Raw genomic sequence first — 15627 nt, 5'->3', positions numbered from 1 at the left:
AAATCCCAGTAACGAGTAACGCGTTCCCGGTTTTGGCATAATAACTAGTTACCGTGCTCGTTACCACAATAATAATGTAGTTACTGTAATGCGTTACTTAATAACGCGTTAGTCCCAACACTGCTCCTCACTACCTTTAGCTGTCAGCTGTTTGAATATGTGGCCTACGATGTTTTGAGCTGGCTGTATTGTAGGCCCAATTATACTTGACAAAGCTCTGAGAGGCATTTATTTTGCATTGCCATGCCACTACATAGTATAGGTTCTGATCCTTCATGTGACTCTCTTTTCCCAGTGTGGTCATCAGTGAAACTGAACGTGACACAGCTTGTTACACCCCGGCCTAGGCAACCGGAGTGCAACACGAAAAAAAGTAAAAATAAAGAAAAAAAAACACACACAAAAAAAACCCCCACTAAAGCTCACCACCAAAAATCCCAAAACGAAAGTATCGACAACTGTTTCTTCAAAGCAAAATACGATAATTATTTACATCAAAACACAAAACGTCAAACTATTTACAACGGGGGGGAAGATCGCGACCATGACATACTGAAACACAAGGCTTAAATACATAGAAGGAGCAATCAGGGAATGGACCACAGGAGGGAAACACAGCTGGGGCAAATTAGAACTGACGAGACAGGGAAAATGTAAACTGAACACACTAAGATAACACAGACTTTCAAAGTAAAGCAGGAAATACATAACAGTCACGCAAAAACAAAACACTGACAACACCGAAACGTAACATTTCCCCCTACCCAAAAAATCAAACATGTAACCCCAAGTGAAAAGTTTGATCAAAAGCGGATGAAGGCTGGTGGAGGCTGGAGCGGTCCCACGGACCCTCCAGCAGACGACGAAGGCCGGGGCGGTCCCACGGACCCTCCAGCGAAGGCGGATGAAGGCTGGAGCGGTCCCACGGACCCTCCAGCGAAGGCAGACGAGCAGCCCACCAGCTGCACACACGGACACGCAGCCCACCAGCTGCACACACGGACACGCAGCCCACCAGCTGCAGAAGGCTGGAGCGGTCCCTCGGATCCTCCAGCGAAGGCAGATGAAGGCTGGAGCGGTCCCACGGACCCTCCAGCAGACGACGAAGGCCGAGGCGGTCCCTCGGACCCCCCAGCGAAGGCAAATGAAGTCTGAAGCGGTCCCACGGACCCTCCAGCGGAGGCAGATGAAACTGATGGAGGCCGGAGCGGTCCCCCTGACCCTCCAGCAGACGACGAAGGCTGGAGTGGTCCCACGGACCCTCCAACGAAGGCGGATGAAGGCTGGAGCGGACCCCGGGCCGAAGCGGTCCCTCCCTCGGACCCTCCAGCAACGGCGAACGGCTGAAGCGGCCCCCGGGCCCACCAGCGAAGACAGACGGCCGAAGCGGTCCCCGGACCCACCAGCGAAGACAGAAGGCCGAAGCCGTCCCTCCTCGGACCCCCCAGCGATTGGACGAGCCCCCATATGTTACACCCCGGCCTAGGCAACCGGAGTGTAACACGAAAAAAAGTAAAAATAAAGAAAAAAAAACACACACAAAAAAAAACCCCACTAAAGCTCACCACCAAAAATCCCAAAACGAAAGTATCGACAACTGTTTCTTCAAAGCAAAATACGATAATTATTTACATCAAAACGTCAAACTATTTACAACGGGGGGGAAGATCGCGACCATGACATACTGAAACACAAGGCTTAAATACATAGAAGGAGCAATCAGGGAATGGACCACAGGAGGGAAACACAGCTGGGGCAAATTAGAACTGACGAGACAGGGAAAATGTAAACTGAACACACTAAGATAACACAGACTTTCAAAGTAAAGCAGGAAATACATAACAGTCACGCAAAAACAAAACACTGACAACACCGAAACGTAACACAGCTCAATCCAAAGTCCAAAGAAATGTGATTTACAGCAATGCCAATAATAATAATGGCTTTTCAGTAGCAAAGGCAGGAGTACAGCTGTTCTGTTATAGTATGACAAAAACTAAACAGAGACATCCTGTTACTTGGGTATTAAAATGTGTCACCGTAAAATGTTTAAAACCCTGTGGCACCTGGGTTCTAGGCAATATCTGATAATGGTCTCCTTTAACTGTATATCTGGGAATGTGTGTCTTAAAATGTTTTTTAACCCTCAGTCTGGACCCAGTGGTGAATGTGCTTAGCTTGGGTTTCTCAGAAATAATCAGCGCTCCAGCTCTACAAGCTAAACTTTTCAGATACATTTTTTGTTTAGATATTTCAAAGCTGCCATATGCAGACAGAGTTTTATACAAAACTATTTTTAGTCTATTACACAATGATGAGATTTCATAACAACCAAGTATGGAGGAGTGAAGAGTCTCACTTCCAGTTGCTCAAGCTGAATTTAGCTCTTAAACTTGACTCTTATACCTACCCCAAGAATAGTTCCCTCCATATAAGCCATAAACACTCTCTAAAGTGAATACCAAACACTCTACTGATGCCTCTTAGGATTTTTTTCCCCATGCAAAATGATTTTTCAGTGGCTGTTTCTGGAGCAACTGTGATTCCTGAGAAGTTATCGTCTATTGACCTGAGTCCTCAGCAAACAGATGGGTACATGTTGGCTGCTGTTTTCTGTTCCCAGGCCCTAGATGTAATGTTACATCTGTATGAAAGTCCCAAATCAAAAACCTGTCACACTCTGCTCTCTGTTAAATATGATCGCCACCTCTCTCAACCCACCAACCTCTCCAGTCTCACTTTCCCCAAGGCCATTGGCATCTCAATAGCAGCCCTATAATACGGGGATGTTCAGAGGAAGAAAAAAGAATTTGTTTGTGCACACGTGTGAGTGTGTATGTCAATGTGAACATATGTGTGCATGCAGAAAGATTGCAAGAGGGAGTGCAGAACCACAGAGAAAAAGATTGCAATGTGTTTGGAGACACTAAAATCACATTTCAGCTAATAGTTTTCCAATCTTTCTTTCTCCAGCACCAGTTCAGTCCACTCAATGTGTATCTGCACACACACATGCAATATAGCAGTCCATGCATCTATGTGAATGTGTATTCCACTACAGTGAACATGATAGCTTTTGCTGATATCTCTATTACGTTTCCAATCTCCAACTGTTGTCAGCTGTGAAAAGTTATCTGTTCCTCCGTCCCCACTTTTCTGGGTCCAGTGTGTATCTTCTTCACACACATAGGCATCTGTACAAATAAGACTATATACACCAAGATCTTGACTACGGTTTGCATGTAAGGACATTTTTAGTTCTTTCTGGAGCTAATCAGGCACACATTTGGCTACATGTAACAACATGATCCTTTACATAATTCAAAGATGCTGTAAATGTACACAGTCTAAATCTTGAAAGAACAGTTGGTGGTGTGGGGCGTCCTAAATGCGCAAGTTTAATTTTAAACAATTGCTTTTTAAGTTAATCTGAACTTTGCCTTAAAGTTTTGTTCCAAGCAGAATTGGCAAGAAGATATAGACTCAGCAGGTGGAACTGGAAATACCGTGGGTGGTAAAAGCTGGTGGTTCTAACTTGGCTAACAGGCAAACATTGTTCTATAAGTAGAAAATCTGACTTCCTTTTAATAACTTCTACCCTTGTTTTTGCAGAATTCCTACCAGTAATCACATGACCTAGACTTGAGCCATGAATGTGGTGACTTTCGAAAACTGGACCCTAAATTCAGTACCAGCAGCTTGTGACTTTACTTGGAGCTTACCATTCACTCAGCCAAGGAAAAGTACAGATTGTACTCGGGTCTTTGAATTTTGGTTATGTTTCAATTTTGGTGAATTACTGAAGAATAAATCCAAATGGACACAGAAAGGGAAACAGTTTAATTTTTTTTAACGCAACTGGACCCATGCACACTAATATTATGCTAGAGATTGTGAAATTGTTTGGAGAGGAACATTTTGCACAAACAGACATTCGACTTAACCTGTGGCTTGTTATGTGACTTGTATTTTGATTGAGGACTTAAAGCTAAGATTTGAGGCTTCTTGGAGATTTTGTGTAACTGTCAGTGGATTTATGGTGCATGTGTCCCCTTATGTTTAGGTGCAAAAAGAACTGTGGTTCGCTTTTTTTCTGGTAGGATGAAAACAGTGTACTATGCAAATGAAAACACCCTGCTTGCCAGGCAAAGCATGCTTTCAAGATACAGCGCTGTTATCGTTCATTTTTACACATTATGGTATAAAATGTCACATGTTATTGCATCTTAGTGACAAAGAAAAATAAGCTTGTTTTCTTGTGTTTAACAATGCAGACTCCCAGACTGTTAAGTTAAAATGACCAGCTTTAGCAAATAAATGAGCATGTTTCCAGCTAAGTACAAAAATTAGGCATTAAAGCTGATTTGGATTATGTGAATACTTTTGGGAATGTTTTTAAGCTTAAACGTTTTAGGACACTTTTACTGACCAGTGTTTGTGGTGTTGGTCCTTTTGGTATTCATTAGCAGGTATTTATTTCTATGCATTGCACCCATATGGATGCATGTGCTAACAGAACCTCCCAACATTATCAAGCAAACACTGGGGACTTGTTTGGGAAGTTTTTGGAAAACTATAAAACAGCACAGGTTAAAAAAAAAATTCACATTTTGAGCTTTAGCTAAACAGGTTGAGAGTATTTCATTTATGTGAGCTTTGAAAAGGGACAAACTTAAGAGATTTGTACTTAAATTACTTAGATATTTAAAAGCTGGGTTGAAATAAAGTACACAGATCTATTTGATTGAATTTGTGATTAAATGAAGTGCTTTTACCTTAATAGAACTTTTTCCTTGACTCACCCAAACCTGCATTACCAATCCATTCATTAGTCTACAAAGGGGACAATAATTATTAAACCATTTTCAGGAGCCAGCACATTGCTGCATATATCACACAGCTTTTTCATCACTTTCTAGGCAACAACAATTACTGTCTGTGTTCCAATCTAAAAGCATTTCTGAGATACTTATACCTTCCACTCTGACTTTAAAAGACCATAATATAGCCTCATTAACAGTCAGGGTCTTTAGGCTAAGGAGGCTGTAATAGACAGTGACGGTATATATTACTGGTCTGCTGCTTTTCATTATGCAGCTAATGATTCCCTGTCAAGTTCTATTGAAAATGAACGAGGGGCAAAGAAAGAGAGTGGGAGGGCAGAGACGGGAAGACACAAAGGAGAGACAGAGAAAGAGGGTGCGAGAAGAAGATAACATCAAAAACATGAGCAAAAGTATTCAGCGCCCTTACAATCCAAGACTCACATCTATTTGGAAAAATGTTGAAATTAAAAGCAATATTGTCAGTTGTACCTGCATGCTTGGTTGTTTGCCAAAACATGAAGCAAAGATGCTTTGAGTCGAGTTGGATTCTTTTCATCTTTCCTGGACAAAATTAGAGAAGTGGTGATGTTTCAAAAATGTCATTCAGCTTTTATAAACAGAGATAAGTGCCATTAGGTATCAATGTGCGCAGCAAAAAAGAAAAACTATTGCAAAGCGTTATCAACATAAATGCTAGAGGACGACCCACAAACAGCCTGATGCTCCTTTCACCATAGTTGTTAACCTTATCAACAAGGTTAAAGTCCATGGGATCAAAGCCAACTCTGAACCAAGATTAAGAAGAAAGGTTCAAATAGTGGAAAGAGCAAATAAAAGAATACAGGCTCACTTCCGAGATGAAGGTGTAACTGTGTCCTGGTTAATCCATACAACTTTTCTGAATTAAAGAACCCAAAAGACCAGCATTTTCTTTTCCAAATTTGAATTTGAATTTCAAACAGAATGTTTCATTTTGTTGCCGATGAGTTTCAGTCAAAAGCTGCACAAGCTCAACAAAATCCTTATTTCACATTTCTAGGCATCTATAACCAACACTAAAGTCTCTCAGGGTCTCTGGTAACTTGCATTAGTAATTTGGATTTGGTTTTTGCATTGCATTTTCTTCCGTTTGGAACATAACCTGGGAGTTCATATCCAGATTTCTGTCGAAGAAGGCATAAGCATTTTACACATTATTTTGGCTGTGTGCAAGAAACTTCACTCCCATGACAGTGGCATAACGAGCACAGAAAATTTGCATGCAGTCCTGTGGCAACTACAACCCAAGTTCTCAAAAAGCTGGGATCCTGTATAAAATGCAAATAAAAACAAAATGGAATGATTTGCAAATTTCATAAACCCACACAAAATAATTTGGTGTGAACACAATTCACTGTAACCTCCACAAATGCATGAAGAAGAAGCCATGAGCATGATCCAAAAACATTTCTGTCTTCTCTGGGCCAAAGGAAAACTGTTCTATGGTCAGATGAATCAAAATTTGACATTCTTTTTTGGAAAACATGGACACCACATCCCCCAAACTTAAGGGAAGATCCAGCTTGTTATCAGCGCTCAGTTCAAAAACCTCCACCTCTGACGGTACGGGGGCTGATTAGTGCCTACAGAACTGGCAGTTTGCACATCTGGAAAAGCACTGAATGCTGAAAGATATGTGTCGCTTTTAGAGCGACATATTTTTCTGTCCTCCCATGCCTTTTTCAGGGAAGGCTTTGCATATTTCAGAAAGATGAGGCTAAAACTCATACTGCATGTATTAAAACGGTTGAGTCCGGGTGCTTAACTGGCCTGCCTTTTATGGACGGTAGTGAAAAGAAGACGGTAAACATGGGTCTATCCCAACTTCTCTGAGACAAGTTGCTGCCATCAAATTCAAAATTACCTTTCTTTTTCTTAAAAAGCTGCATTTTCACAGTTTAAACATTTGATATGTTTTCTATTTTCCACTGTGAATAAAATATGGATTTTTTTAATTGGCAAATTTTTGCTTTCTGTTTATATTTAAACAGAAATATGTTTATACCCATCCATTCATTTGCTTCCACTTATCCTTTTCAGGGTCGCGGAGGTTGCTGGAGCCTATCCCAGCTGGCATAGGGCGAGAGGCAGGGTACACCCTGGACAGGCCGCCAGTCTGTCGCAGGGCTAACACACAGAGACAGACAACCATTTGCGCTCACATTCACACCTATGGACAATTTAGATGAATCAATTAACCTAACCCAACAAACTGCATGTGTTTGGACGCTGGGAGGAAGCTGAAGTACCCGGAGAGAACCCACGCAAAGCGGGAGAACGTGCAAACTCCACACAGAAATACCTCGGCCTGATGGTGCAATTGCGGCAACTGCAGTGCTAACCAGACAGTGCTAACCACCATGCCGGTGGTTATATTTAAACATATTTGCTAAGTGTCCCATGTTTTTAATTGATGTTGCATTTAAGATACTGACACAACAAATGACATATCTGACTACCTGAAACATTTAAAAATTGTACATAATGGGTATCAAGTGCATTCATGATAAAGTGCAATAATAAAGTAAAGTGATAACTTAGAGTGAGAACGTTTCCCTTTTTTACAGTTCACTGCGAAAAAGAATTTGTAAAGGTATAAGAGTAGTTTACTCTTTTATATAATAATCCAGTAACAGCCATAGGCATTGCATTGGAACCAAATGGCTCTGCAATACAGCCTAACCAGCACTATCTACAGCTCTGCTTTGGTGTTAAGAGGGAGAGTATATCATTCAGTCTAATTAGAATGCCAATAGCAGGCTTCTCCAAGTGAATATACTTGATACACATGCTAACACACACATGCATTAATGCACACATAAGACCCACATTATTCACTGGTAATTACAATGTCAATACAGAGCTACACAGCAGTGTGGCCTCACACTACAGCCATCATTTAAACAGGGACTTTTACGCTATCCTTTAATTGCCCTTCATTCAAATGCTTTAGCACTTACTTTCACACACACAGTCCCACTTGTGCATTCGTCCATTCAGACTCCCTATGGAGTCAATCTGCCATACTCTTGCCACCCTCGTACTGTGTTTTTGAAACACACCAGCACACACACATGTACATATAGGCTTGCACGCAAGGTCACAGGCTTTGTTGAGAGTTCATTATTACCTCACATCGTTCTCTGTCTCGTCCTTGGAGACTCTCACATTGAAAAGTCATTTACTCGACCGTTTAACTACAGCTCTTACTCTGATCTTTATTCACGCTTTCTTGCTGGTTGCTGCTCTCTCCCTGCCTTCTGTTTATCATCTTCATTTTTCCTTATCCTTTGCTTTTTGATGGCATTTACCATGCTGGCTCTAATGTGCCATCTGACTTCACTCTCTGGACAGTCTATTACAGTAATCACTTCTCTGCGATTTAACCCATTAAAGAAACACGAGGACAATGAAATTAGCAATGGAATTGAGACAAATTGGACTAAAACCATGTCTCAGCTGTTTGGAGGTAAAATACGTCCGCACAATTACGCTCAGCCATTGTTGTGAGTGCGCGCGCCAAGGGGCTTCGAGACATTTATACAGCCGTATTTCGCACATGACTATGAAAGGCGGAAGAGGAAGTAGTTCCTTTGAATGTAGACAATCCGAATGTTATAGTTTCTTTCCACTGTGTTGCTGTTAATGATAAACTACAAATTAACCCTAAATTACTAAAAATATTGATATTTTAATGTGAGAATCGATTCTAGAACATAAATAACTGGTACTGGAGGAATCGATATTTCAGGATTGATCCGCACATCACTAGTGCTGTGGTATCTGGCACCAAGATGTAAGCAACAGACCCTTTAAGTTCTGCAAGCTGCGAGGTGCGGCCTCCATGAATCGGACCTGTTTGTTCAGCACATCCCATAGGATACTCGATTGGATTGAGATCTGGAGAATTTGAAGAAGTCAACACCTCAAACTTGTTGTTGTGCTCCTCAAACCATTCCACTTTGTGGAATATCACATTATTTTGCTGAAAGAGGCCACAGCGATCAGTGAAAACTGTTTCCATTAAAAGGGTATATGTTGTCTGCAATGTTCTCCCAGAATAATATTGCCCAAAGCATCACACTGCTTGTGCCAGCGTGCCTTCTTCCCATAGTGCATTGTAGTGCCAGGTGCTCCCACGTAAGAAACGCAGACAATCTGGGCCACCTTTATCCCGTGCTTCATGGTCCACACTTTTGCCAGTGGGCAGGGTGCCATGGTACTAAACAGGCACCACGATGAGGACATAATCAGTGCTACTCACTTCACCTGTCAGTGGTCAGTATGTGATGCCTAATCGAAGTATATGTCACATGCACAGCCAGTACTTTGTCCAGTGGGGACGTATCAACATGGCAAACTAAAAACGTATTATAACTCAAATCATGATATTTATCTAAACCTGGAGTCTATCCCAGATGCCATAAGGCGAAAGGCAGGGTGTACCAGGGCTCACACATTCTGAAGTCATAAATCATCCATATCTTAAACTAAAGATGATTAAAGCCTTACAATTGAAGTGTAAAACTACAATATGTATGAGCACATTCAAGACAATTCAGAATTTTAAATGCAAGAGAACACAGAACTGTTTTTAAACTTGTTTTTAATTTAACTTTCAATGTATGGAAAAACATTTGATTGTATCCCAACTTGTAGCTGGAAGATCTCTGCATTCACATATACATTAGACATCTTTGTGAGGACAGAAAATTGGCAGGCTAGTATTCCTGTGGGGAACAGCAGTCACCTATGTGGACAAAATGCCCGTCCCCACGAGTTTTGGTGTCAGGGTTACAATTAGGTTTTGGTTAGGTTTAGGCTGAGGGTTAGGGTTAGCAGCTAGGGAAGGCATTGTGTCAATGAGATGTCCTCACTAAGATATGAAAACGCGTGTGTGCATGTGCGTGTGTGTGTGTGTGCACTATGTGAACACTGTGTGTAATTCTTTCTCACAGGCTGATTATAGGCTGACATCATGATATAACGTACACGGGAATCTTTGTGTATTTATGTGCAGAACACACATAAAATCAGGATAAAGACTATTTTAGGAAACACTTGGAATGTATGTGTGTGTGTGTGTGTGTGTGTGTGTGTGTGTGTTTGACAATGATTAATTTTGACAGGATGCCCAAGGGACTATACGCAGCCCCCATTAATTACCAGCATAACTCGCACAAGCAGCTAAGATGTGCAGAAAGATGCAAGTATGTCCAAAAAGACTCTCACAATGTCACACCCACAGATACCAGTACAAATACACAGAGAGAGAGAGAAAGATTATTAATTTCTCTCTCTCTATGTTTTCTAAAGTTAAAACATCGCTCTCCTATCCTTCAGCTTTTCTGATTGCTGATGTCTTTGGTTTCTTCTGTTTTGCTTTAAATCAGGCTGCTAACTATTCTATTCTTGAATTCTGATCGTGCTCATTGCACACTGTAATATTTGCATTAAAGTCTACATATAAGCAAATCTTGCCACTTGGCAGTCATCTTGGTATCTTTGGGCAGTTGTTTGGGAAGTTACCATGAAGGCTTTATTTAATTTCTCCATTACACTACAGTAAAAATAGGATGAGAATACCCTTTTCACTGATATAAACTGGTTAATGTCCAGTGACTGAATTTTTTTCCCATGTGGTGACCAGTTGCAAATTATTGCAATGATTACTACAACCAATCTGAGTTGCTCTGTCAGTGAGCACAACACAACTGCAGCAGAGCTCTTTGCAATAGGGAACTCCACTCTGTTAGTTTTATTGTGGCTGTATGCCTATATAAAACAAAGTGCCTATGTCTCCAAAAGACATGACGCAGTCCTGCAGCGACTACGTCACTATTGTGGAAGAATTTCTAAATTTTTGTTTATAATTAGTGACCTGACTGGACTCTGAATGTAAATGTTAATTTCTTTTTAATATGAATCTCTGTGCATGTAAATAGAAACATATTTGCAATAAACTACAGAGTTGTGAATTTTTCCAATTTTTCTAGTTTATAGCTTTATTCTCCCAAATAGATTACATGTAATTGCCAGCTTGACCACATTTTATGGCGATTGATAGCAGACTGACTTCCTCTTATTACTGTTTTATGACAATGCAGCCATATATGGTTGCATATGGTCGCAGCCTGTGAAGCAACCATTTCAAAGGCAACAAGTTCCTAAATCCATTGTGCACAGTTTGGTTATTCTGAGGTCTCCAAATGCAGTTTTCCTTAGTGTGAATGAATATGTAAGAGATGTTAATTCAGGTCATAAAAGTACATGTACGCAAGTTTATGTTGGATGACTTAAAAAATGTTCTTTAATATAATAATAGTTCTATTTGGTGAATAGATTGGTACTTATAGCACCTTTCACCTCTAATTTGAACACTCAAAGTGTTTTTTCTACCACACATTTCATTCCCCCAACAACACACACACACACACACACACACACACACACACACACACACACACACACACACACACACACACACAGAGCTTTTATCTATACCTAAACACTTGTATCTAACATTCACACAGACACACACGGATGCATTGGGGGGAAGTTAGAGGCTTCAGGCCTTTCTTTTGCGTTTGCATTGAGGAAAACTGATTTCATAGATACACTCATCTACATCTGTACTACAACAATGAGTTGCTGTGGCTGCAACCACACAGTTGAAACTGTGGTGAACATCTGCTGTGCACAAAGTAATGCAACAACGTGATTTGCTCATGGTTGTGACAATTTGCATATTAACAATCATGAAATGGAGCCCATGGCTCATTGTTAGTCAATGGTGGTAGTTTCAGTTGTTATGCAAATGAACAGTTTATAAGGCTGGGGAAGCCTGTAGTCAGCTGAGACTGAAGAAGTCACTTGGATGAGTGACAACGCTACATCCAGATGAACAGAATCAACTTTCTGGGATTTGCTCATATGTTTCGTGGTTGGCTTTATGGAGGCAGGCGTGGGGGTGACATCTGCCATCTCTGTTATCACGCAATTCTCCCTTGAATTTGTATTCAGGATTGTCACATATTCTTGTAAAGATGTTGGTTTATTTACCGCTGTCTTGCTGATGAACCAAAAACAGTGGTGGTTAACCATGAAAGGTCAGATGCTTCCAATTTTGGAAACACAGAAATTACTGTTTTGCTGATTGGCACTTCTCTACAGGCATGAAGAGCTTCAGCTGGTGCTGGTTGAGCGTGAAGCTGCAGCTGAAATTAGGCCTCATGATCTGGGTGATGTTAACTCCACGCCCAGGAGGAAGGTCTGCTTAAGAGCATCTGCAAATTCTTCCACCAAGTGAAAGTGATTGCTTCTTTCTTTAATTCTGAAAAAAATATGTGTGTTTCATATTAAAAAAAATTGGTGTCAAATTTTAAAGAGTAAAAAAACTCAAATAAAGCAACTTTTGTGTTTCAGCATTAAAATCTTAGGTAGAAACTTAGACTATTACCACGTATTACACTATTACTCACATATTCTAGATGCTGCTAGCTGGTTTCCCCCCAAAGGCTCTCACACAATAATAAGCACACTGAGACAACATGGAGCACAGTGCCTTAACCAGCAATTAATAAGCGGAAGAGACAAAAAAGAGTCAAGCAAAGAAAAAAAACAAGTATGGAAATAAAAAGGAAACACAAGACACAAAGAGAAAGGAAGAGATGAGGCAGTGGGGGTGGGGAAGAGCACAAAGGAGAGAAGAAGGAGACAGAGAAAATCTAACACGTAGTCCTTGCTGTCAGCCAGTGTGTAATTAAGTTCTGCACTCTGTCACCATCGCTCTGTAGAACTGGTAATTTAGCTGGGCCTGAGCCAGGAGAGCAGATCAGAGGAGGGGAGAGCAGGGACAGCAGGACAGAAGAGGGGAGGGAGAGAGTGATGGAAAAGCGGTGAGGGTGGAAGAAGAGGAGATGGGCTAGAAGTTTTATCGGGGGAGATGACTCAAGAGAAATTAGCAAGAAAAAGGTGAAGGAATGGGTGAGGAGGGGGAGTAGAAACAGAAAAACACTAAAATGTGAGCAGAGGTGACAGAAACAGAAGGGAGAGAGGAGAAGGAAAAGTATGGAGGAGACGAGAGGGGCGAAGAGTACAGAAGAGGCAGATAAGCTGAATAGAAAACTAGATTTTCCATCTGGCTTGCGTGATGATGCAAGTATGGCCAAACTGTCAGCTGGCTGTTAACATTCCTTTAACATTTACAGTGTTGCCAGGTCAGACTGTGTGGGGGCTTCAGGTTTGATATAAACCTTACATAAAGCGGTCGTCTAATAAATCTGTCATGAATTGTAGTAGCTTTATTTAACTGACCCACAAAATGAAAAAGGAAAATTATCATAACGTCATTCAAAGTTTAGTATTCTTGTCCCAGAAAAGGACAACATGGACAGCTGAAAGCTGTAAAACCATTGTTTCCCAACTAAAGAGTTCAGTAAACTACTGATCCAAATAACCTATACAGCACATATTCTACCTGCCCCAAGTCTCCATTCACTGACTGAATTCCCATACTTGTGATGTCACACTTGTTTATCCTTTAAAAGCTTCCATACGAACCTCATATCTTATTTAGAAATACTGGAACAAGATCAAAAGTTTTGTGAGTGTGGAACATGGGTCTGAAGACTTTGTAGACCAGACACATAAAGACTTCCATCTTCCAGTTATCCAGGGCTGGGTCGTGGGGGCAGGAGCCTAAGCCCTTAGACCTCCCTTTCCCCAGCTACCAAGGTGTTCCCAGGCCAGCCGAGAGACATAATCTCTCCAGAGTGTCCTCGGTCTGGCCTGGGACCTCCACCCTGTGGGACATGCCAGGAACACCTCACCCAGGTGTTATTCCATCCTTGTCAGATGCCCGAACCACCTCAACTGGCTCCTTTCGATGTGGAGGAGCAGCAGTTCTACTCTGAGCCCCTCCCGAATGGCCAAACTTCTCACCCTGTCTCTAAGGGAGAGGCCAGCCACCCTGCGGAGGAAGCTCATTTCTGCTGCTTGTATCCGTGATCTTGTTCTTTTGGTCACTACCCAAACCTTGTGACCATAGGTGAACATTGCTCAACCGGGAAATTGAGAGCTTCGCTTTTACACTCAGCTCTCTCTTGACCACAATGGACCAGTACAGCGCTGGTTTCACTGCAGCAGCAGTACCAATCCGTCTATCGATCTCCCTTCTCCCATCACTCATGACCACGAGATACTTAAACTCCTGCACTTGGGGCAGGATCTGGTCCCTGACCTGGACTGGGCACTTCACTCTTAAGAAAGACTTGTAGAATGAAAATATGCTGAATTCAACTGCAGATGTGGTAGCAGAACACCACAATACAAATACAATATAGAGTTTTTGCAATATGCACTATTGCTAAAATTATTGTAGCATCATTGCACTTTATTTCTGGTGCCTTCAATTTGAGGATTTTGTTGATTTGCAAGGATTATGCTTTTTGCTTGAAAATGATTCTAAGAACAGCCTTTAAACTTGTGTCAGGTCAGTGTTATCAAGTTGTTCGATAATGTGTTGAGCCATTGCTCACGTTCGTCCTGTTGTCTGACTGTTTGTTTGTATTTCTGCCTACATTATAATGTGACATTATCCTCAAGTGTTTAGCCAATGTGGATAAGGTCTAAATGAAAGCATTTTATGATGCAGGAAATGGGCAAAATGGGTGTTAATGTATGACATATTCAGCAAAGGTTGGGGTATCACACTAGCCTCTCCTGTTTCAGTAGCAGTCATTTTGCTATTTGTGTGCCCTATAAGTACATTCAAGGCTGTGTGTGTCTGTATGTGCATACAAATATAGGTGTGCATGCAGAATGGGAACCGTTAGGTGTACAGAGTCAAAGTGGTGTCAGCCTTTATCAATATTTGACTGTGGATCCAGCGAATGGATGAATCTTTAATATGACCTTGGAGCACAACAAAGACATGGTGAAGATACAGAGGATGCAGTGGGGTCGGGTGGGGAGAAAAGCCACAAAGGCTCTCATCATTCTAACTGAACTTTATTCTCACAATTTTACTTATCAGTTACTAAATGACCTAAAGAAGCCAATCAGACAATAATGATAATATTTGTATAATAAATGAACAAAAAACAAGTAAAAGAGAACAAAAAAGTTGTAATTAGTGCAAATGTGATCATGAGCTTAGATTTGAAAAGTGACAGTGAATCAGTATTTCTGATATCAGACAGGTCATAGATGGTGTGGGGGGACGAGGTCATAGATGGTGTTGAAGTTAATTCGGAATTTAACTGGGAGTCAGTGAAGCTGTTGCAGAACAGGAGTGATGTGGCCTGTAGAAAGTATAATAGGGGCAGCTGAATCCTGGACCAGCTGAAGCTTGAGAAGGGAAGAAGGGATTTGTGAAGAAGACCAAAGAGGAGGCAGTTACAATAATCCATTGAGAAGTAACAAGGCTATGAACAAGGATAGCAGTGGCATGGGGAGTGAGGGGGAAGGTGGTTGATGTTATGTAGATAGAAATAGAAGATAGAGATAGAAACAGAAATATGCTGACCTGGAAATATTATTAAATTGGGAATGGAAGGATAGAGTACTACCGAGGATGATACCCAGAATCTTAACCTGTGAGCAGGAGCTGACAGAGGAACTGTCAATGACTAAGGAAAAACTTTCAATTTTGGATAGTGCTGGTTTTGTACCAATGAGGAGGACCTCATGTTTCTCACTGTGACAGTGACACAATGACAAAGAAAGAATAGAATCGAATAGAATCAAATAGCTCTATGTT

General features: G+C 41.3%; 1 protein-coding gene across 5 annotated transcripts in view; it reads right to left on the bottom strand.

The window, feature by feature from the left end:
• il1rapl2 (interleukin 1 receptor accessory protein-like 2) overlaps positions 1-15627 on the bottom strand; it is a 483040-nt gene that overhangs the window by 375798 nt on the left and 91615 nt on the right. The window lies entirely within an intron of this gene.

The sequence above is a fragment of the Aulonocara sp. 'chitande type north' Nkhata Bay genome, linkage group LG2 (genome assembly GCF_057382095.1).
Source record: "Aulonocara sp. 'chitande type north' Nkhata Bay isolate Kocher_YH1m ecotype deep benthic linkage group LG2, A_spYH_male_GT1.1, whole genome shotgun sequence".
Taxonomy (NCBI): Eukaryota; Metazoa; Chordata; class Actinopteri; order Cichliformes; family Cichlidae; genus Aulonocara; species Aulonocara sp. 'chitande type north' Nkhata Bay.
Note: the sequence above shows the minus strand (reverse complement) of the source record. Positions and strands in the feature narration are given on the sequence as shown.